General features: G+C 45.6%; 1 protein-coding gene across 1 annotated transcript in view; it reads left to right on the top strand.

Moving 5' to 3' along the window:
* The window catches only part of LOC147661200 (sodium- and chloride-dependent GABA transporter 2-like), a 222,283-nt gene that overhangs the window by 133,245 nt on the left and 65,770 nt on the right, over window positions 1–23,268 (top strand). The gene's annotated exons all lie outside the window — the stretch shown is intronic.

Below are 23,268 nucleotides of genomic sequence, written 5' to 3'. Positions count from 1 at the left end.
CATCTGGGTATTCTCACGATTAGGAAAGGGGGGGAAGGGGGGTGAAGGGGGAAACACAGATAGGGTAGGCGGAGTTACCTTGTAGGGCATAGAGTATCCTGGCGATATTATTCTTCTTTTATATAAGACGTTGACTGGATCACGTAGATCTTAAAGCGGAGGGAGGGGGGAGAGAACCATAAGCGGTGGTAAAAGGTTTTAAACACCTGGTGATGCAGATAAAAATAAAGAGGAAGAACACAGAACAATTCAGTTAAGTAAGATATTTAGAGGATCAGTGATAGGTTTAGAGAGTAGGTGGGTCAAGTGACATGTTTACCTAGAGAAGTCACAAACGTGACTAAAGAGTCCCGCTTCGGTAAAAACTAGTTCTCAGGGATATCAGGCGGTTCGATTTACCGAGGTGGTTAACTCAGTCTTAAGATCGCCAGTAGTCAGAGGGGGTCCTGTCAAGGTTAAAAAGACAGGCAAATATTCAGCGTATATAGGAAACCGATCATGTCACAGGGGAGCAGGATCTCTATAAAGTATGCTCTTACCCCGGGGTGACGATGCAGGCGGCAGCTTAAGTCGGTCGATGTCTGTAGCTCGTCCACGGTCATGCATGGGTCCTAGGATGTATGCAGCGTCTACGGCATCACTGGCGGGGGAGGGCGGGGAAGGAGGGGATAACAGGGAGGATCTGTGGGGAGGGAGCAAAACAATATTTAGGATATGGTAAGGTCAAAGGGGGAACGGCCAGGGCGCCGAAGTCAAGCTAAAGGGTTTCTAAAGTTTACCTGAATCCTCGTTATCAGCGGGAGCCGCGCGGCGACGTCCTCTCTCGGGAAGAGGGGGGCGAAGGAATACCAGATGCTGGTGGCAGCTTTTTAAGGAATGGTTAAGGAGCCCAATTTGGTGTACAGGGGAAGTACGATACGCGGGAGCGGTCAAGACACATTTTAGGGTCATTTCCTCAGGGTGGAATAGAGTAGGTACTGCCACAAACAAAGGACTAATGAATGGGACATAATCAACGTGGCAGCCACCTTTAGACAGGCAAACGATGAAAATAGGGAAGTCACGATGCGGGGGAAAGTGGTCAGAATATGTCTAGATAAGGATCAAGGCATCGAACGGGTCCTCTAAAGATAAATCAGAAGTAGATTCAAAAGAGGAAAATCACAAGTCGGGGTTTTTTACCCAGTTGCTCATCTTATATATAGAAATCAAATATATAGAGATGGCTATTTAGGGGTATATGGGTACTCAGGGAAAACGGGGCTGTTAGAGGCAAGGTAACCCCACGACCAGTGAGTGACTGCGGTTCAAAGGGGAAAATTAATTCTCCGGGAGCCAGAGGAAAGGAGGATCATAAATAAAGTCAGGTCTATAGATGGCGGCATAAGATTCACAGAATAGCATTGGACCATGGGCATTCCTCATTGAGGCCCTTAGATACTGAGTTAAATATGAAGATCCAGAACACCTCTCTCTTCTTGCGGAGGTTGACAGGATCAATTCCAGGTTGCGCCGTTATCTTCTCCAAAATGAACCATCGGAGGTCTCTTTCACTGTGGCCTTTGTCCAGCCAGTGTGACACCAAAGGGGCAGATATTTTTCTGTTTCGGATGTTAGATTTATGTTCCCCGATTCTCAGGCGGCATTCCCTTCCGGTCTCACCAACGTAAGGCAGATTACAGGGGCAAAGGATGATATAAATGATGTTGGTAGTTCGGCAGTTCGGCATCTTTTTGTTTTGTGCCACTGATACCGTCCGTTCAGTGGTGCTCACCGAATCGCCAATGATGGCGTGTGGGCAAGCATGACAGGTGCCACATCGGTGGTTGCCAAAGACAGGATCCAAATTGGTAATGGCCTTTTGGGAGCTGGGTGGGGCCTCAGGTATTCTCCCCCTAACAAGATGGTTCTTTAAGTTTTTGTTCCTTCTGAACGCAAAAATGGGTCGGTCGAGAGGGGTTTGTTCTTTTTCCAAGTTGAGCAGGTGCCAGCTGGAATTGATGACCTGGCGGATTTTATGGTTCATGTTAGAGTGTCTGGTGATGTAAACCAGTCGTTCCATGGGTTCAGGTATGGAAGGTTCAAACATCAGGTCTCGATTGGCATATCTGGCTCTTTTGAACGAGTCCTTAATGAGTTTTCTAGGATAGCCTCGATGGAACAGCTTTTCCTTCAAGATGTCAGATTGTTGAAGATAATCGCTCATATCAGTGCTGTCTTTTTGGTTTCTGGGATGAAAGCTGGGATATTGTAAAGGGGTGTTCCTGGCCGTGGGTTTAGTGTATAGGGATACTTTTAACAGATTATTCTGATGTTCTACCCAGATGTCCAGGAATTCAATCCTTTGGTGACTATGGTGACTGGTGAAGCATAAGTTAGGGTCAGCTGCATTCAACCATAGAATGTATTCCTCCAGGGACACGTGGTCCCCCCTCCAGATCAAAAAAAAAATGTCGTCGATAAATCGACGCCAGCCTCTGACATTTTCATGGAAGGGGGCCATTTCATTGAAGATGTTAACACGTTCAAATTCTCCCATATATAAACAGGCGATGCTGGGGGCTCAACTGGCCCCCATGCTGACGCCGTTAGTTTGTTTGAAAAGGGTATTATTGAAATCAAAGTAATTTTCCAAGAGGACCAACTCCAGACACTGCAGGATAAATTCCGCGTTGGTGATATCATTTCTGGTAAGGAGGATATTTTCTATAGTGTCATAGGCTCCTCTCTGGGGGATGTTGGAGTAGAGAGATTCGACATCGAGAGTTACAAGTAACTCTCGATTATCGAAGAACGGGGTGCCTTCCACTAAACTAATGAAGTGTCCTGTGTCTTTTACATAGGATTTGATTTCCATGACCAGGGGTTGGAGAAACTTGTCTATATATTTAGACAGGGGTTCAGTTGCAGACCCAATGGTGGATACTATGGGTCGTTAGGGTGGGTCATTACAGTCCTTGTGTGTTTTGGGCACCCCGTATATGATGGGGATCCTCGTGTTGGTGGGGGTCAAGAATTCAGCCTCGGATTCGCAGATCCAATTCTGAACCACGGCTGTTTGGACCATACAAAGGATCCGTTGTTTGAGGGCAGGTTCGGGGTTTTGGGTGATCTTTTGGTAATGGCCAGACGGTGAAAGTAGGTTGTTCATTTTGTCAATGTAATTAGATGTTTCAAACATGACAATACCCCCACCCTTGTCGCAGGGTTTTATGGTAATATTCTTGTCATCCTTAAGAGTTTTAAGGATGACTTCTTCCTCCCTGTGCAGATTGGAATCAGGGGTGGGTACACACTTGATGAGTTTCTCAACCTTGGCAGCAACAGCTTTTTCAAAAATACTGACCTCAGGGCCCAACATATCAAGTGTTGGAGTGAATGACGAAGGAGGTTTTAATCCGGATTTGTTCTCCTGATCTGATGTGTTGGGTCTGCTAGAAAAATACTTTTTCAAGCGGATCTTTCTAAAAAAGAGGTGTAGATCTTTGGTGAATTCAAACTTATCAAAGTTCGCTGAAGGGACAAATGATAATCCTCGGGTCAATAGGCTAATGGCAGTAGGGTCAATCTCTTTTTTGGTGAGGTTAAACACCGGGATACCCTTTATGTTTTCCAGTATTGATGGCTGCGAGTCTGGACATACATCTGGGGTTGACCCCGACCCGGATGGTAATTCCTCGGCTGGAGGGTCCCCGGAGGTGGGCGTTGGTTGCCCCGGCGGTTCCCTAAAAAACGATTCTGGGGGTTACCGCGTTCATATCCTCCCCTTCTATTAGGTCTGTTGGTGTTGTATCCTTGGTCATAGGTAGGGTCATATTGTTCTTGATTTTCTCCTTCTGAGTCGGTGGTATCAGAGAAGGTGGTCACCCTTTTATTACTCCACCGGACAGCTGGAGCTCGATGGTTGCCTTTCTCCTGGTTGGTATAGTATCCAGCAGATAAGAACGGGTAGGCTAGTTCCTGGGAATACATGCGGATGTCTTTGCGCAGTTTCTCGGTTTTCATTTTTAGTAGGTATTCCGTAAAGGAGTCCAATTCAAGGTTTATTTCCTCAAGTTTGCTTTTACCTAAGTCAACCGAGTTCGAATCTCTAAGTTTGTTTTCTAGTTCTAATATTTCCTTGTTAAGAGCTGCCAGTACTTCCCTGGCAGTTTCCACGATAAGCATCATATAGTCCCTGGAGCAACGGTTGGAGATGAGGGCCCATCGCTCGAGGAATTTTCTGATTTCTACATACGATTTCTATATACGCTGAATATTTGCCTGTCTTTTTAACCTTGACAGAACCCCCTCCGACTACTGGCGATCTTAAGACTGAGTTAACCACCTGGGTAAATCGAACCGCCTGATATCCCTGAGAACTCGTTCTTACCGAAACGGGACTCTTTAGTCACGGTTGTGACTTCTCTAGGTAAACATGTCACTTGCCCTACCTACTCTCTAAACCTATCACTGATCTTCTAAATATCTTACTTAACTGAATTGTTCTGTGTTCTTCCTCTTTATTTTTATCTACATCACCAGGTGTTTAAAACCTTTTACCACCGCTTATGGTTCTCTCCCCCCTCCCTCCGCTTTAAGATCTACGTGATCCAGTCAACGTCTTATATAAAAGAAGAATAATATCGCCAGGATACTCTATGCCCTACAAGGTAACTCCGCCTACCCTATCTGTGTTTCCCCCTTCACCCCCCCTTCCCCCCCTTTCCTAATCGCGAGAATACCCAGATGTCCATCATTCTGTCTTCATGCGAATTAAACCCTATTGTGCTCCCATCTATGTTCCAACCCTTCTGCCTAATCGCGAGGATACTCTGATGTCCAACTCCCTGTCTTTATGCGATTTAAACCCTATTGTATCCCCATCTATAGGAACCCCTGGGACCTCCCTTGCCTCGAATCCACCTACTTCTGGAAAAAACCTCCAATCGGGATTCTCCCAGTTAGACCCTTGTCCTTTGAGAATCCCTCACTCATCAACGCAGAGAGCCTTTTTGTGATGCCCTTGAAGCCCATCATACCTTAGATTTCCCCTATGTGTATAGAGGTAAGTTTTTCATTCTCTCTCTAGCCATCGCCATACCTACCTAAGATGCTCCTGACCCCTTTGGGCATTCCCCGTCCCTAGTAATCAGGCATATCTTTGATATCTGGATAACCCACTTATAACCACTCAGCTCTGATTCTCTGACCTAAAGCGGGCTTTTGAAATTAGGCACATCTATCTCTTATCCTTAAAGTCTTAACTGTCTCTTGTTGTGACTGACTGTATGTTTGCAAGTGCACTGGTTCCCTGTCTATTCAGCATATATATCCTGGGGCTCATCCTTGCCTTGCCCTATGTGTTCTTCTCATTGAGGAAGAACCCAAATACCCTGAGTGACCTCGTATTCAGAGCATATACACGCACCCCATTTAATCAAATATATGAATGCCTTCGAATTGTTTTTTACACCATTTGTATCTGAATTTTATATCTATGTCCTTATATATGAAAAAAGTCTCTCTATCGTGCCACCTATGCTAAATGTATCCCTTAACTGTTAAAGATATTATCAAAGATGTACCAACTAGAATGACCAGATTGTAATTAACTTCCTCTATTATTTACAGTGTACATGTTCCCACCCCCTGGTCCACGTCGCCCTGATGAAGGTGCAGCCTAAATAGGCTTCGCATCAAAACGCGCATTGGTGTGATGTACATGGATGGCCTCTAGTGTAGTTGCTGTAAAAACATCCTGCCCACATTGTCCTGCCTCCATGTTACTCCAGTCCTAGCAGCTTATAAACTCTTTCTCTGCAGGCCCATATGTACCCCGATGATCTAATGTGTATGAGTACTTGATTATAGTGAGGTAGCGTGAAAGTGAGTGTCTGTTGAATGAATGTTTGTGGAAGTGTGTGTGACATGAACCTTGGATTGTTCTCTGTGAAGATCAATTTTGACTTGTTTTATATTTAATGTTTTATCTACTTTTTCACATTTGCCCTGAATTTTGCACATGGATTCATGTCTGAGCCACTGCTTTATTAATAAACAAATCCTATTTTCATAACAAAGATGTACTGAAGTTGTGTGATGTACTATTGTCTCTGATATGTAGCTTGTGGTCACCACCTCCATTATCTTTAGGATCCCCCCCTCTGGGACCTAGCAATCTACCCTGGCAGGGTACCTCTGTTCTATTCAGCAGAATGCAGAACAATGTCTTACATTCACCCCAGTACAAAGATCTGGCCTAAATCCATCGTTTGTTTGCTCTCCACACCCCCCTAGGTCAGACACTGGCTATTTGCAAATCAGCCTTGACCCTGTGCCTCATGGGAACAGTCCAGCCCGAACTACCAAGCCATGTCTTTCCTAGACCGGAATCAAGCATCCAAGGACCGGTTTCTCGCTATCATCCTTCTTCAGCCTGGATAGCTTGACTCCAGTGATGTGGAGAGCCTGGGACTCACGTCTGAGCATACCCAGCCCACTCGGGGTGAAAATTGCAAAAAACACAGTTGATGGACAGAATGCAGAACAGTGTCTTACAAGTAAGACAGGCATTGAAACATGTTGGCTTCCCATAAGTTAAAACAAAGCTCAACAGGAGTGTGTTGGTTTTAACTGGAGTAGATACCCAGCAACGAATAAAGAATATCATTTAGCTAGTGGTATCTAACCCATTTTTAGCTGGTTATAGCATCGAATAGCGGTTATCGAAACCTCTGGGGGTGGGTGAATAAAGTTGTAAGCAACTAGGATCACATTTGAGTTCTTATGAGTCACTCACACTTTTTCACAACATTTCAGTTACAGGTTGGAAGGAACCAATGATGAGTAAGTGGAACAAACTGACGAGTACCAGTCAGCAGTTCCCTGGTGGTTTCTACCGCGAGGTGCCTTCCTTCCCCGCACACATTTTTCTACAACACCAAGTACAATGTTGGGTAGATAATTACACACGCAGACGCAGGCACACATGTTTTTTTAAGCAGAAACGAGGCACACTCTTTCTATCAATGTAATTTGTGTTGTAGATTAAATATATCTCCACATAGTAATAGACAGGCGATGTTAAAAGCAAATTCCTCTGATAATCAGGACCAGGTTTTGTTGTTTAGAATATTGTAAGTGGAGGGTAACCTGGGTCCCATGTTTTCCCTCTATGCTCCTAATTAAGAGGATCAGAAAAGAAGCGGTAAGGTCATAGTGAAGCCTTCAATGAAGAATCAATGGAAGAAGCTGCAGATTTAGATTAGATCCAAACATTACAATGGAGCTGTAGCATTTTCTGAGTTTGTACAAGCCCTCCGCCTAGAGTATTCATTCAAGCCCTCCGCCTAGAGTATTCATTAACTAGTGCCTATGCCAGAGGAATTGCTAATATCATCAGGTAAGCATACAATCTCCTACACGCGGATGAAGGAGCGCTCCGATCCTTACTTAAAATAGAAACATTTGTACGCGAATCATCAAAGCATGTATTTTCAAACTTTCAGAAACTAATACTAATCTACTACTATCCTGGACACCTGCCCACCTGAAACTCTTCTTAAAACATTTTACCCCAAGACTTACCTTTGACTGTACAAGTCAGAAGTAATCAATGAACGGGTCACCAAATAGCAGCGGACTGAGGCGCTGCCCCAAAGTATCTATGAGCTGCAATAACGCAGAGAGGTCCGCATAATAACGAGACCGGTCTCGTTATTATGCGGACCTCTCTGCTTTGACCCTGTTGTCCTTATTTACTGTAGTCGGGGTCTTGCTTTTACAATTTTCCAGTTTAATATTATATTCTCATTGTGACATCCAACATGTTATGTCGGGTGGATGACTACTATCTCTAATTTAGATTGTGGCATGGTACCACAATCAGGGTGAAGTCTTACTACTATCAATATCATTGTCCTGGAATTTCATCTCCTCTGAAAATTAATGTCCTGGCTTTCACCCCAACTATATATATTTAGGGTCCTTGACTCTTTAGTCACACTTTACCATACAGATAAGATCTCTACATGACTCGGTCATTTCTGTCTTCCAAGCTTTGAGAAAGTCACGGTACGAACTGACGGTACTGACGAAACACATGTCGGCTGTTTTTGTTGATTCTGCAAATTTTCCATGACGTAACTTCAAAATAAAGAGAATTAATAATAAGAAACTCCTTCTCTGTTATCCTGTCCTACAATGAAGACCCTACAATAATTGGAATTGGACTAATGTGCTTATGCATTGTGACTAACAAGTCATCTTACTTTATTTGGTTCCTAAGGATTTTGCTTTTTGTGACCCCTCCCCTATAGCTACATATTTGCTAGTCTTTCGACTAACAATAGTCACTCTTGGTGGTGAGTGACAGTGGTGTATGCAGCACTCCGTCTTAAATTGAAGATTCTATTACATACGATATACCCAGCACTACTTATTAACGTAAGAGAGCCAGTGTATGTGCTGTTCTTTCCCTATGGGAAGCGCCACTACCGATTTTTCTTCCCCTCTGCTTAGTGATGTTTAAATTCAAGACACCCCACAGAAAGACTAGGCCCATGCACCACACACTAGCCCTGGGCAAAAGGCCCCAACAGCAGCCAAAAAAATCGAAAAACACACAAAAATCAGCACAATCCCATGCCATTCATGCCCTCCATGATGTTTAAATTCAAGACACCCCACAGAAAGACTAGGCCCATGCACCACTCACTACCCCTGGGCATAATGGATGAAAGCTAGGCAAAATGGGTGCAGGCCTGAGAACACTGCCTGCATTCAAAATGGCCCCTTACCCCCCCAGCACATGGCCAGGGCCTGCCTGTATCAGCACTCAAAATGGCCCCCACCCACATGGCCAGTCCCCATCAACACCCCAAAAAATCGAAAAACACACAAAAATCAGCACAATCCAATGCCATCCATGCCCTCCATGATGTTTACATTAAAGAGACCCCACAGAAAAACTCAGACCATGCACCACTCACTACCCCTGGGCAAAAGGCCCCAACAGCAGCCAAAAAAATCGAAAAACACACAAAAATCAGCACAATCCCATGCCATCCATGCCCTCCATGATGTTTAAATTCAAGACACCCCACAGAAAGACTAGGCCCATGCACCACTCACTACCCCTGGGCAAAAGGCCCCAACAACAGCCCAAAAATCGAAAATCCCAAAATTGTAGTTGCTGCAACTGTAATGCCCCAAACAAACTTACTTGTGAAATTTCTAATCCAAAAGTGATCCAAAGAAAGTCAAAAAGGCCTCAAATCCAAATATCCAGCAGCATCCACAAAAAGTAATCCTTCCAGGTCAAGATCCGAAACAAAGGGAGCAGCACATGAAGAAAGCACTGGGAGGAGCCTGCTGGACAGGAACAGGAAGTTGGAGACTGTGGGGCACTTCCCCCCCCCTTCCAAAATCGACTCCTTGCAAAAAAAAGTGCAGGCAAATGTCAACATGAGGAGTTATTCTGATAAAAATCATCATTTTCAGAAGGTTTATGCTGCTTGCTGGTGGATTTCTTCTGCAGAATTGCAAATTTTGTAATTTCGCGAGTGCGAGATTGTTGCTGCCCGCCGCATCTACGTGTTCGCAATTGCGAACTCCCGCGATACGTGATCACGGCGTACTCGCGTTGACAAACTCTCGCTGTGCAAGGTGGCAAGCTGCGATGACGTAATCGCGGTCGCCAAACTCCTGTGGGATCCCGCAGCAAGATCCAAAATGGCGCAGCACACGCAAAATATCGGGAAAAACAACTTGGCAAACGCTGAATGACGGTAAGTGAACGCCGCTCGCCGCAATATTGTATAACCAAGCAAAATAATCCGCTGCGTGCAAATTTACGGATTTTACGCCCATGCTTACTTTCAGGTTCTTCTCATCTTCGATACATGCTTGGATCACACTGGACACTTTCCTCTACGGCGGCAGCAACACTTTGCAGCAAATTGCCATTGAAAACGACGATGACCCCCAACACTAAAAGACACCTATGCATCCGGCTTCCCTGGGTGAGGTAACTTAAGTACTCCGGTGCTCCCATGGGTGTTGGCCCTAGAACCCCTTAAGTCTAAAGGGGTTTGCTCAAAGTCCTCTTCCAAGTGTCCTTTTTCTTTAAATTTCCAACTGCTACTTTCCCCATAGAAGCTAAAGTTGATTTGCGACTGCGTTCTCACACTGCATGCGTCCCCCGTGGGTCCCCAGTGTCACTACCTTGGGTGGTTCCTAGTGGGCCCAGCGATTCTACAGGCTCTAGGACTTGTGTCTAGTCAAATTGTGATTCTCATACCACTTTCTTAATATATGGTTTGGTATGCCCCTGGGGCTCAACTTAAATTGTGCTAATTTACTGTGTGCTATTAAGTGTAACTTATGTGCTTTTACCTCTAGCCCCATAAAGAGACTATTAGGGTGTGTTTAGAATAAATATATATATTTTAAATATATACCTGGTATGGTTCTCGTTTCATTTGGTCATTCAAGAGATTATAGACTAGTAAAACAACTGCTTTACATTCCTTCAAGACTGAGCCTGAAGGCTGCTCTCCATAGCTACCAAAAGGATAGCTTTCAATAAAGGTTGTCTTTAACCTATCACCTCTACGGCGTTGTTTGGACTGGTGCAAGGTGCCTACTATAACTAGTGGACAGCATATGCCAGGCCAACTTCTCACACTATGTCTTAAAGTGCAACATCTGTCAGCAGATGAAAGGTTCCACCTTAGTATAGCCACCAAAAACCCCATTTCTCATTTCAAACTGACTTCCCGCATGTGTCTATTTGGATCACTGCAGCCCCTTAAATTCAGACCGGGCTGACAGGTACATCTTGGTTGCAGTAGATTCATGCTTTAGATTTCTATAGGTTTGGCCTCAGTGCTCGGCAGATGCTCGAACTGTTATAAGGGATTTGCGAGTCTTCATTGGTACACAAACAATTGGCATGTTACATTCCGACTGTGGCTCTGCGTTTAGCTCTCTGGCTTACAAGGAAGCCATGGAAAGTGTGGATGCGACTTTGCTGTACTCCCCTACTACCATCCTGAGGGATATTAGGTAGTGGAGAGAAAAAACCAGGACCTAAAGCGATCCTTAACAGCAAGGGTATTAGGTATGGGCGGTAGTTGGGTCAATCACCTATAAGGGGTCCACAGGGCACTAAACAATATGCCAAGAAAATCCTTAGCAGGATGTACCCCCTATGAGATCCTGTTTGGGGCAAGAATGTGGGTACCTGACCTTGTTTGTGCCAAAACAGTGGCGGATGTAAAACATATGAATTGAATGATTATTTGGCTATTTTACAGGAACTCTATGAATTCCGGGCATTACAAAGCAACGTTCAAGTAAAACGCAACACCACTATGGAAGTGAAACCAGTATTGGCAAGACCTGTCTGGGTCCCGAAGATTGGGGACCTGGTTAGAGAAGAGATCGCGGACAAGAGAGAGCTACGGCCATCCTACAGAAGACTTGTACCTGTCCTGGAGGTTCAAGGAACAAGAACAGTAGTTCTTCCATCTCTTGCTGGCAAAAAAGAAAATAATTTGTCTCCATTGATCTGATCAAACCACGATATGTGGTAGATTCTCAACAGTAGGCCGTGTGGAATCCTAGGTATCCACTGTGAGAAGTTGGCCTGGCATATGCTGTCCACTATTCTAGTGGGCACCTTGCACCAGTTCAAATGACCCTTATTGATGGTAGGTTTAAAAACAACCTATATAGAAAGCTATCCTAGTGGTAGCTGCGGAGACCAGCCTTCAGGCTAAGTCTTGAAGGAATGTAAAGCAGCTTGTTTTACCAGTCTATAATCTCACGAATGACCAAATGAAAGGAGAACCACACCAGGTATATATATATAAAATATATGGATTTATTCTAAACACATCCCTTTAGTCTCTTTATGAGGCTAGAGCCAAAAGTACATTCAGTAAACTTATTTAACACACAGTAAATTAGCACAATATACATCGAGCCCTAGAGGCGTACCAAACCATATATTCAGAAAGTGGTATAAGAACCACTGGAGCCACCAGGAACAACCAAAGGTAGTGACAAAGGGGACCCACTGGGACGTGTGCAGTGTCTAAATACAGCCGCGAATCACCATTAACTTCTGAGGGGAAAGTCACGGTTTGAAACTTACAGATTAAGGACACTTAGAAGAGGACTTTGAGTAAACCCCTTTAGAACTAGGAGGTTCTAGAGTCAACACCCACGGGAGCACTGGAGTACTCGAGTAACCTCACCCACGGAAGCCGGGTTTCATCGTCGATTTCAATGGCGAGCTGCTGAAAAATTCTGCAGGCGACCAAGTGGAAAGTGTCCAGGAGGATCCAAGGGTGGATCGGAGATATGATGAACCTGAAAGCAGATGGGACAGAGTCTGGGTCCTTTGCCATTGACCAGTGACCAGGAAGGATATGAGAAGATACCAACCGATGTCGGGTGATTTCAGGTGAAGAAGGAGAAACTTGACTCTTCAGCCACGAGGACCAGGAGGCATCAACAATAACCAGGACCTGGATTTAAGCTGTCCCACAAAGGATGTCAAGTGCTGCAGTGTCGGATTCCGGATTAGACCCAACAAGCCTTGGCAACAGCAACCTACATAGAAAGCAAAGATTGGCTTTGGTGCAGACCAGCAAGGGCTGACTCACCCTTTGGAGGGGAGTTAGGGCACGTCTTGAGCAACCAGGGAAGCCCAAGAAACAGAAGAGTTACCTTTGTGGGGACCCACCATTTGACAGATCAGGGATCACAAAGGGGCCTCGAGCAGAAATGCTAGTAGCAGGCTGACGGAACACTCCTGGAGTGTAGGCCCACAATCTTCTGTGCAGACTGTGCTCTGGCTTGGACTACAAGTAGCCCAATGCACAACTTCGGGAAAGCTCAGGAAGTTGCTGCACTAGCAAATGGGCATGGAGTCCAGGAGTTCCGGTCCCAAGTAACTCTGGAAGGCTGCGGGTCTCAGTTTTGCTGGGATGTCGTGTTTGCCTTTGAGAAGTCTGGAAGTCTGTGTCCTGTGTCACAAATCCATTGGGATCCGGCAGGAGCCTTGGAAATGCAGACCGGCAAGATGCTTCTTTGGTGCCTGTTTAAACAGGGGAGTCACTCCTTGACCCCAAGGGAGATTCTGCCATCGTCTAGTCGATGTAGTATGTCAAAGTTCCAAGATATATGTTGCAGAGTTTCGTCCAGGTGTAATCTGAAGTCCTAAGGACTGGGTTCCCATACTTATACTAAGTTAGGGGGTTGGACATACTCTGGGGACCCACCTATGGGAGGATCTAGGGAGGGGGGTGGCTAAACCCCTTTCCCTTTGTGCAGTTTCATGTCAGAGCAGGGGCTGAGTGCCACTGCAGCTGGTTTGAACTGGGATATGCACATGGACACCAAGTGTGCCCCCAGCACTGTCTGAAAAGCATTCTATGAATGCACTCACCCAGCCCCAATACACTAAAGCCTGTCTGGGAGGTGGGTACACCTCCCTGTGAAAGGAAACCTATTGTCCAGGCCTCCCCTGCTAGAGTTTCGTCCAGCAGCAGGAGGCCAGACTCATGTCTGCAGCTGCTACCGGTTAGGTCAGTGTGTACATGTCTCTCCCTGTAGAAGGATGGAATTCTACCCTTGCCGCCAGGACTGGTGGGGGGTAGGATTTCAAAGTGTTTGACACCAAACATGACATGTTTAAATGCAGCCATTCCAAAGTTAGCATTTACTGCGGGGTTATAATGCACTTAAGAGTATATGGTCTGGCTACATGACAGAACAGCTTCAGAGAATAGATTCTGAAATCTGCAGAGGGGCACCCTCTCACACAAAACCAAGCACTCTGCCTTCAGGATTGATAAGGCCTGCCATAGGAGTGACTTATAGGTTTAAATGTGTCAGTGATTAAAGGTAAATATAGGTAACCTATATCTCAGTAGGGGGTGCATGCACCACCTTACTCAGGCTGCAGTAGCAGACCTGTGATGCCATTTTGGAAGGCTTCCCAGGGGTGGCATAATACATGCTTCAGCCCCTGGTAGGTCCCGGGATACCTATGCCCTCAGTACCTAAGGTACTATATACTAGGGACTCACAAGGGTAAACCAGTAACCAATCTGGAGTGTACCTAATGTACATGCAATCATTTTAAAGAGGAAGCAGCTAGGCTGGTGTGCTGGTTAGCAGGACCCAGCCAGACTAAAGTCGAAAAACAGTGAAACACCAGCAAAAAGTGGGGGTAACCATAGTAAGCAGATCCTACTCTCCTACAGCTACAAATCTCCTCTCGCTACTATACTGGGAGTTCAGATGGAAAGACTAATGACAGTTCCAGACTCCTCTGCTCAAGATGCCGGAGTAGTCAATAATGGAGTACGAATTACACCTGTTGAAACAGAACAATATCCAAATGAGACTGGAAAGGAAATTGTAATTTGGTCCAATAATGAAGTTTATATCAATATGCCTTCACAAGAAGCAACTGCCAGTTCTACAAACACTGCTGAGCTCCCAATGATAGATTGAACTGTGTCTGGCTACTTCATCAACTTAGATGACTTTTCTTCAGATCCAAGTGAAACTAAGCAAACGCCACCGGTTTCTAAAAAAGAACAATTTAGACAATGCTTTCTCTGGCTGAAAAAGAGTTACTCTGTGTCCCCCTGATTACATGTTTGGTTTGCATTAGTGACCCTGTTCCTGTTAATTTGGATTGGTATATTAACTGTCTTTTTCCTACAACTAAATGGGCATTACCTCCCACAACGCTCTGCAGTACAACCTGTAAAATTGGCCCTTAGACCACAAACATCATCACACCATGAACAAAGAGACTTGTCCCTAGTGAACAATACAGCAGTTCCAGTAGCGGATGTAATAGTTTGGGATAGGGTTTCATATGATGTATTTGGACCTACTGAACATTCAACAAAATTCCACACGTATTTAAAATTTCATTGATTAATTTCATTACCCCGAGTACACTCTCTGATGATTTGGACATTGAGACTGTAAATATTATGCTTTCAGATTAGGAACAATCTGCTGCATTTTCTTACAGGGAATTCATTGTATGAAGATACAACTGACTTCAACAGTATGTATTGTTTCCAGCATTATGTTAATCACTTTTTGCACAGAGCTAGAGTTCCACGCACTGTCAACACTTACCATCAATGGAAACATTACATGACACCACCATAGGTAGTTCTGCCATAGTCGCACAGAAATGTGCATACTTTTCAGGGGTCAATACCTCAGACCCAATGTCATACTACTGTAAGCTACTACAAATGAATGCAACTGCGAAGAAAATGGTGCTGACAAACACGAAACTTATATATTTAGCACTCTTTATAATCCCAGCTATCTATACAAGGTTTCGACTATTGGATGGACACAATAGACACAAAATCTATCTGGGGGACGAAAGATTGACAGGTTCAGGGATCTGAGGCCTTATTTAGAGCTTGACTCACTCCATTACAAATAATATGCCTGAACAGAACAGTGCAACAGACTACCTGCTATGAGTTTGCAAAAATTAAAGACCTAAAAGCACCATGCATCCCCTCGCCCATACCTATTGAAGGCATATCAAATGATACACTGATTAGTGAGAATTTACAGGGTACAATGATACAGAATGGTACATACATTTCATCACCTCCCAATTAGAAGGGTTGGTTGGTTTGGCCTATTGACTTGCATAGGTGTCAAACAAGATTCAAGGATACCACCGGAGGGTTTAGCATCCATAGGCCTGACCCACGCTATGTACACACAGACGACTCAGGGGTAGTGACTTCTCATAGTGTTGGTAAGTTGTGCCTAGAATGGTTTAAAACCTCAACACTACAACAGGCGAAACAACACTTGTCCCTTCTAGCTGACAACATGGATCTTAGGGCTTTCTTGCTAGGTCCCAAGAAACCACGTAAAAAATGCTCCTTATATGCTATCACCAATGAACAGGTGGAAAGTCTCCAAACAGGATGCTGCTGAGAGATTACGTGGGATTGATAGGATTAACCTAGAAAAGGTTTTGGCTGTGGTAGACAATGGTATGACTACACTTTATTCACATATTTATTCACTGGGAAGCATTGTATCCTTGTCAATTGACATAATGGAACAAGATTTGTCTATTCGCAACATGGGCAATCTCAATTGCGCTCCATATTGCTTTTGAGCGTGATGCTACAATGCTGCCTTCTGGCATCATGCCATGGCAGTACATAAACGGCTCAAATGCGTTTTCAACGTATAATCTGACTGACAGACAGTTGACCATGGCACGCAGAGATGCAAAGTACATCATGCTGCTCATTGAAAAATGAGATAAGTTAACTTTTACAATAGTAGAGTCCCCGTTCATGGAATGGCAAATTCATGACTATATCACAGAGCCAATTATGACATTCCAGTTCCAATACTGCTTTAGATACATCCAAGCAGGCAGGTATGAAGTATTGGGTGAAGAGTACATACAGGAAACCTGGGAGTTACCGCCCAGATATAGGTATAGGAAGAATTACACTGAAGATTTTATAAGTGGAACAGACTGTGAGAGGGCTTTATGTGGATCTTTAGAGTGTAAGGAGGTCTTGCTTCATGGAGCGTGTAATGCTTCGAATGTATACTTATCTTACAAGCTTGAAGGGCTCCCCAGCTGCAGTGATTCATCCAGTCTTCGAGTTACTTTTGAATGGCAGTTATTTAATGCTGAATTATCAAGGCTGTTGTGGGGTGGTGCCAGACATCACATATCTAGTCACAGTAAACCTCAGGGTTGTTTGTTGCAAGCAAGTATTGTTTCCCCCGGCTTGCATAGTTAGGGAGGCACCACTGTGGCCTTCGTTGAATGTTTCCAGTATAAGGTTTGATTCGCTGGGCAGACTGAAAGCCATGTTGTTTCAACAAAATGTGGCCTTAACATCAGCCTTATAGACTTTTGATCTCCAGGTTGCAAGGTCTTCAGAAGAGATACAGACCCTGGTCTGTATGAACTTCCCAATCCATTTCGGAGAAATGATTCATTGTATCTTTAACATGTCTGATACGAGTGCGATTGTATACTTATTTAGGCGCCTCGGATCAGGTCTCTTAACGTCTTTTCAGACCATCTTCGGTGTAATTCCAGCTTTCATATACTCCATACTTGGAAGCATTTTTGCAGGGCTTCCTTTGGTCCTGCTGTCAGTAGCGGGAATCCTGATTTTAATCCTATTGCTTTGCAATGTATGTCTCAGTCCCTCAAGAAATGGAGTGAACACTGCTGGAACGACGTTGTTGTGAGCATATGGTGTTCTACCTGACTGTGCCTCGGCTTCGAGAGCTGAGTGAGCATTGGCTCCTGTCTTTCAGACCGGTCTGGTTAGACTGTGTCCTGCCTGTGTTCTGCTGCCTCTTCTGAAGATTCAGATGCATGTTGGACCTTGGTCTGTCACTTCCATTAGTTGGGCCACCAGACATAGACATGCTACAGGAGCCCTTGAAGGCCCATGTGTACAGTTGTCCACTACGTTCTTCCAATATTTGATGATGGCATGTCTAGATCCTCCAAAGGGCCTGTTCGAAGGGAAATCGGCCCTGCTCCAGAGGTACAGGCATCAGCTCTGGGCGTACACTCATCTAATTCTTCCCCGGAGGCTGAAGTGGGAACCAGAGATGGCCCTCTTTGCTCACTCAACATGATATTGGAAGTTCTGGAGGGATTGTGACCTGTGGATATGAATTTCAGTGATGGTGATTCTTTGGCACAGAATTCATAAACAATCTAACCTTTCCTGTGCTGGGAACTATTGAGTATTTTTTTAACATTTTCCAAATTGAAGGTCGAGACTGACTTTGTTTTATTTCTCCTTCTCTGCTCTAACTGAGCGTACTGGCTTTCAAGGTAGTCAGTGTAATAATAACCACATATACAAGTTTACAGTGCCTTTTTGAACGCTTTTTAGGAAAAAAACTACTTTTTCTTTTATGAACATATGTTACAGGCTTTTAAAGTACTTTTAGTATTTTTATGATAAATGATTTTATGCTTTTACTTGCCTTAGCTTTATCCTTATGTAGCTGACCCTGTTGACCTTTTGATGAGGAGTAGGAGTCGTATCCTTTAGGCTAGTCATGTCATGTATACCCCTATTGCAAACATTTGTTCCCATCCACACGACAATAATGATTCTAAACAGGTGACATTTTACCTAGTAGCCTGCTCCAATCTCTTCAACACCAGGCGCTCTGTATTCTATCATAATCCCTGAACCTGAGGGACATAAACATGTCCTCAGGCCCGGTATAATTATTCTGTATAAGTGTCACTACTTTTCATCCTTGGCCAACAGCCAGCTGTGCAACATGTTCAGTAAAGTCACATTATGACTGACTTTCATCATTTCTCAAATGCACATATTTTGTTTGAACAAATTAAACAAAAAATTCATATTTATGCACTAAAGCAAAAAACTGTAATATTCAATCGTGAACTCTGAATTTATATCTTTTGCAGCAAAATTATTACTTGCGCTATAGATCAGGATCTGATTATACATTTATGCATTTCCACATTATATGGCTATCTTCCTCATTTTAATGTATGCCATTTAAATCTTTCTTTAAATGGCGAAAACGTATATATATATATATATATATATGAACAAGGACACCGTCTGTGTCCGACTGCACCTTCGTTGATTAAAATAAAGTACTCAGCATTGGCAACAGCAACAATTGTGTCCGCGGTCCTGCTTGTGCGTGCTCGCACTTGGGCATCTCTAGTTATATATATATAGTGAGCAAGACGGAGGCTTCCGCCGAAACGCGTCTTAAGCAGCTCGATGGAATAAACTTAACTTGAGTAGAATTCACGGTGTCAGTGCCATCCTTGATCGTGAGGAAATGCTGCTTGGTAACCAATATATATACATATACTAGCAGCCCGTCCTGACCTTGTACGGGAGCAATCAGGCTTCAGGGCCCCTGCCCGCCCCGTGAGCGCACCCGCGGCTGCTTCACTTACCTCCGCCTGTCCGCCGGTCCTCACCGCCTGTCCACTGCTCCTCACCGCCTGTCCTCCGCTGCTCCTCACCGCTCCTCCCCGCCTGTCCGCCGCTCCTCACCGCCTGTCCGCTGCTCCTCACTGCCTATCCGCTGCTCCTCACCGCCTGTCCTCCGCTGCTCCTCACTGCTCCTCCCCACCTGTACACCGCTCCTCCTACCGCTCCTCCTCGCGCTCGTGTACGCCGCTCCTCCCCGCGCTCCTGATGTCAGGACGCACGTCGCGGCCAGCGCTACTTTGAAGGGACTACTTTTTTTTATGTAAAATTTTTAAAACCACGTATATTTTAAAAAAAAATATAACCTATGTCCATTTGCACACCCTAACAATTACAAAGAGGTATCAGGTGTTTGAATTGCCGCTGTGGTTCCCAGGTTTACCCGCCTCAATGGTTCACAGTTCTTATGTACCATTGGTCGCACACTGCTTGTCCTATCAGCGAGTTGCCCCAAAGCACCGTGGTCCATGTAGTCTGCATCGGCGGGTTCGCCTCTGCCAGGGTCTTCAGCAAAAAATCAAATCGCGTTGGCCATCCCTGGACACGTGTTTCGAGGTTGTTGCCTCTCGTCAGCAGGGAGTAGGAATAAATGATGGGGTGCTGCATAGGCTGCCAAAAAATGTATTCAGGTACGGTACCACTCATGGCACGCAGGTGCGTAACCCGGCTCGTCAGCCCCACCAGCTCCAACGAAGGAGCTTGAATATAAGTTTATGTACCATTGGTCGCACACTGCTTGTCCTATCAGCGAGTTGCCCCAAAGCACCGTGGTCCATGTAGTCTGCATCGGCGGGTTCGCCTCTGCCAGGGTCTTCAGCAAAAAATCAAATCGCGTTGGCCATCCCTGGACACGTGTTTCGAGGTTGTTGCCTCTCGTCAGCAGGGAGTAGGAATAAATGATGGGGTGCTGCATAGGCTGCCAAAAAATGTATTCAGGTACGGTACCACTCATGGCACGCAGGTGCGTAACCCGGCTCGTCAGCCCCACCAGCTCCAATGAAGGAGCTTGAATATAAGTTTATGTACCATTGGTCGCACACTGCTTGTCCTATCAGCGAGTTGCCCCAAAGCACCGTGGTCCATGTAGTCTGCATCGGCGGGTTCGCCTCTGCCAGGGTCTTCAGCAAAAAATCAAATCGCGTTGGCCATCCCTGGACACGTGTTTCGAGGTTGTTGCCTCTCGTCAGCAGGGAGTAGGAATAAATGATGGGGTGCTGCATAGGCTGCCAAAAAATGTATTCAGGTACGGTACCACTCATGGCACGCAGGTGCGTAACCCGGCTCGTCAGCCCCACCAGCTCCAACGAAGGAGCTTGAATATAAGTTTATGTACCATTGGTCGCACACTGCTTGTCCTATCAGCGAGTTGCCCCAAAGCACCGTGGTCCATGTAGTCTGCATCGGCGGGTTCGCCTCTGCCAGGGTCTTCAGCAAAAAATCAAATCGCGTTGGCCATCCCTGGACACGTGTTTCGAGGTTGTTGCCTCTCGTCAGCAGGGAGTAGGAATAAATGATGGGGTGCTGCATAGGCTGCCAAAAAATGTATTCAGGTACGGTACCACTCATGGCACGCAGGTGCGTAACCCGGCTCGTCAGCCCCACCAGCTCCAACGAAGGAGCTTGAATATAAGTTTATGTACCATTGGTCGCACACTGCTTGTCCTATCAGCGAGTTGCCCCAAAGCACCGTGGTCCATGTAGTCTGCATCGGCGGGTTCGCCTCTGCCAGGGTCTTCAGCAAAAAATCAAATCGCGTTGGCCATCCCTGGACACGTGTTTCGAGGTTGTTGCCTCTCGTCAGCAGGGAGTAGGAATAAATGATGGGGTGCTGCATAGGCTGCCAAAAAATGTATTCAGGTACGGTACCACTCATGGCACGCAGGTGCGTAACCCGGCTCGTCAGCCCCACCAGCTCCAACGAAGGAGCTTGAATATAAGTTTATGTACCATTGGTCGCACACTGCTTGTCCTATCAGCGAGTTGCCCCAAAGCACCGTGGTCCATGTAGTCTGCATCGGCGGGTTCGCCTCTGCCAGGGTCTTCAGCAAAAAATCAAATCGCGTTGGCCATCCCTGGACACGTGTTTCGAGGTTGTTGCCTCTCGTCAGCAGGGAGTAGGAATAAATGATGGGGTGCTGCATAGGCTGCCAAAAAATGTATTCAGGTACGGTACCACTCATGGCACGCAGGTGCGTAACCCGGCTCGTCAGCCCCACCAGCTCCAACGAAGGAGCTTGAATATAAGTTTATGTACCATTGGTCGCACACTGCTTGTCCTATCAGCGAGTTGCCCCAAAGCACCGTGGTCCATGTAGTCTGCATCGGCGGGTTCGCCTCTGCCAGGGTCTTCAGCAAAAAATCAAATCGCGTTGGCCATCCCTGGACACGTGTTTCGAGGTTGTTGCCTCTCGTCAGCAGGGAGTAGGAATAAATGATGGGGTGCTGCATAGGCTGCCAAAAAATGTATTCAGGTACGGTACCACTCATGGCACGCAGGTGCGTAACCCGGCTCGTCAGCCCCACCAGCTCCAACGAAGGAGCTTGAATATAAGTTTATGTACCATTGGTCGCACACTGCTTGTCCTATCAGCGAGTTGCCCCAAAGCACCGTGGTCCATGTAGTCTGCATCGGCGGGTTCGCCTCTGCCAGGGTCTTCAGCAAAAAATCAAATCGCGTTGGCCATCCCTGGACACGTGTTTCGAGGTTGTTGCCTCTCGTCAGCAGGGAGTAGGAATAAATGATGGGGTGCTGCATAGGCTGCCAAAAAATGTATTCAGGTACGGTACCACTCATGGCACGCAGGTGCGTAACCCGGCTCGTCAGCCCCACCAGCTCCAACGAAGGAGCTTGAATATAAGTTTATGTACCATTGGTCGCACACTGCTTGTCCTATCAGCGAGTTGCCCCAAAGCACCGTGGTCCATGTAGTCTGCATCGGCGGGTTCGCCTCTGCCAGGGTCTTCAGCAAAAAATCAAATCGCGTTGGCCATCCCTGGACACGTGTTTCGAGGTTGTTGCCTCTCGTCAGCAGGGAGTAGGAATAAATGATGGGGTGCTGCATAGGCTGCCAAAAAATGTATTCAGGTACGGTACCACTCATGGCACGCAGGTGCGTAACCCGGCTCGTCAGCCCCACCAGCTCCAACGAAGGAGCTTGAATATAAGTTTATGTACCATTGGTCGCACACTGCTTGTCCTATCAGCGAGTTGCCCCAAAGCACCGTGGTCCATGTAGTCTGCATCGGCGGGTTCGCCTCTGCCAGGGTCTTCAGCAAAAAATCAAATCGCGTTGGCCATCCCTGGACACGTGTTTCGAGGTTGTTGCCTCTCGTCAGCAGGGAGTAGGAATAAATGATGGGGTGCTGCATAGGCTGCCAAAAAATGTATTCAGGTACGGTACCACTCATGGCACGCAGGTGCGTAACCCGGCTCGTCAGCCCCACCAGCTCCAACGAAGGAGCTTGAATATAAGTTTATGTACCATTGGTCGCACACTGCTTGTCCTATCAGCGAGTTGCCCCAAAGCACCGTGGTCCATGTAGTCTGCATCGGCGGGTTCGCCTCTGCCAGGGTCTTCAGCAAAAAATCAAATCGCGTTGGCCATCCCTGGACACGTGTTTCGAGGTTCACAGTTCTTACTTCATTATAGTAGTATAGATATATATATATATATATATATATATATATATATATATATATATATATATATATATAGCTACACGCATATACATGCTACACATATAGACCTAGGCTAGGTACATATTAGGCAAACTACTAAGGTTGAGGCTGGACCAATAAGTACTTATTGAAATATCCTAATTGCCATCCTTTGTAATTTCTGAGAATAAGTGAGCACGAGTGACTGAGAGAAAAGTGCTGTACTGTTTTCCAAGATCCCTGAGTAATCAGATTTGTCATGTTCATTGGTTGGCAGAAACTAATTATGCCACTATAAGATACAGGGGTGGTAGTGGCACTGTAGAGCTAGCTGACATATCCTGTGGGGCTGTTTGGAAGTGGTTGAGACACAAAGCCCTCAGTTTAGGTGAGCCAAAACGGGCCGGTCCTGGGGATTCCTAGGAACTACACTACAGCTCTTACTCTAGAATCACGTGAACAAAAGAAAAGGAAACAGTATGTGCCATGAAGGACAAATAAGCAAGCAACTCTGAGTAAAGATAATGAGTGGGTTTGGATTCTGTAAGAATGCCCAAGGTATAC

Source organism: Lissotriton vulgaris, unplaced genomic scaffold (genome assembly GCF_964263255.1).
Source record: "Lissotriton vulgaris unplaced genomic scaffold, aLisVul1.2 SCAFFOLD_1562, whole genome shotgun sequence".
NCBI lineage: Eukaryota > Metazoa > Chordata > Amphibia > Caudata > Salamandridae > Lissotriton > Lissotriton vulgaris.
This window is presented reverse-complemented; position numbering and strand designations above follow the sequence as displayed.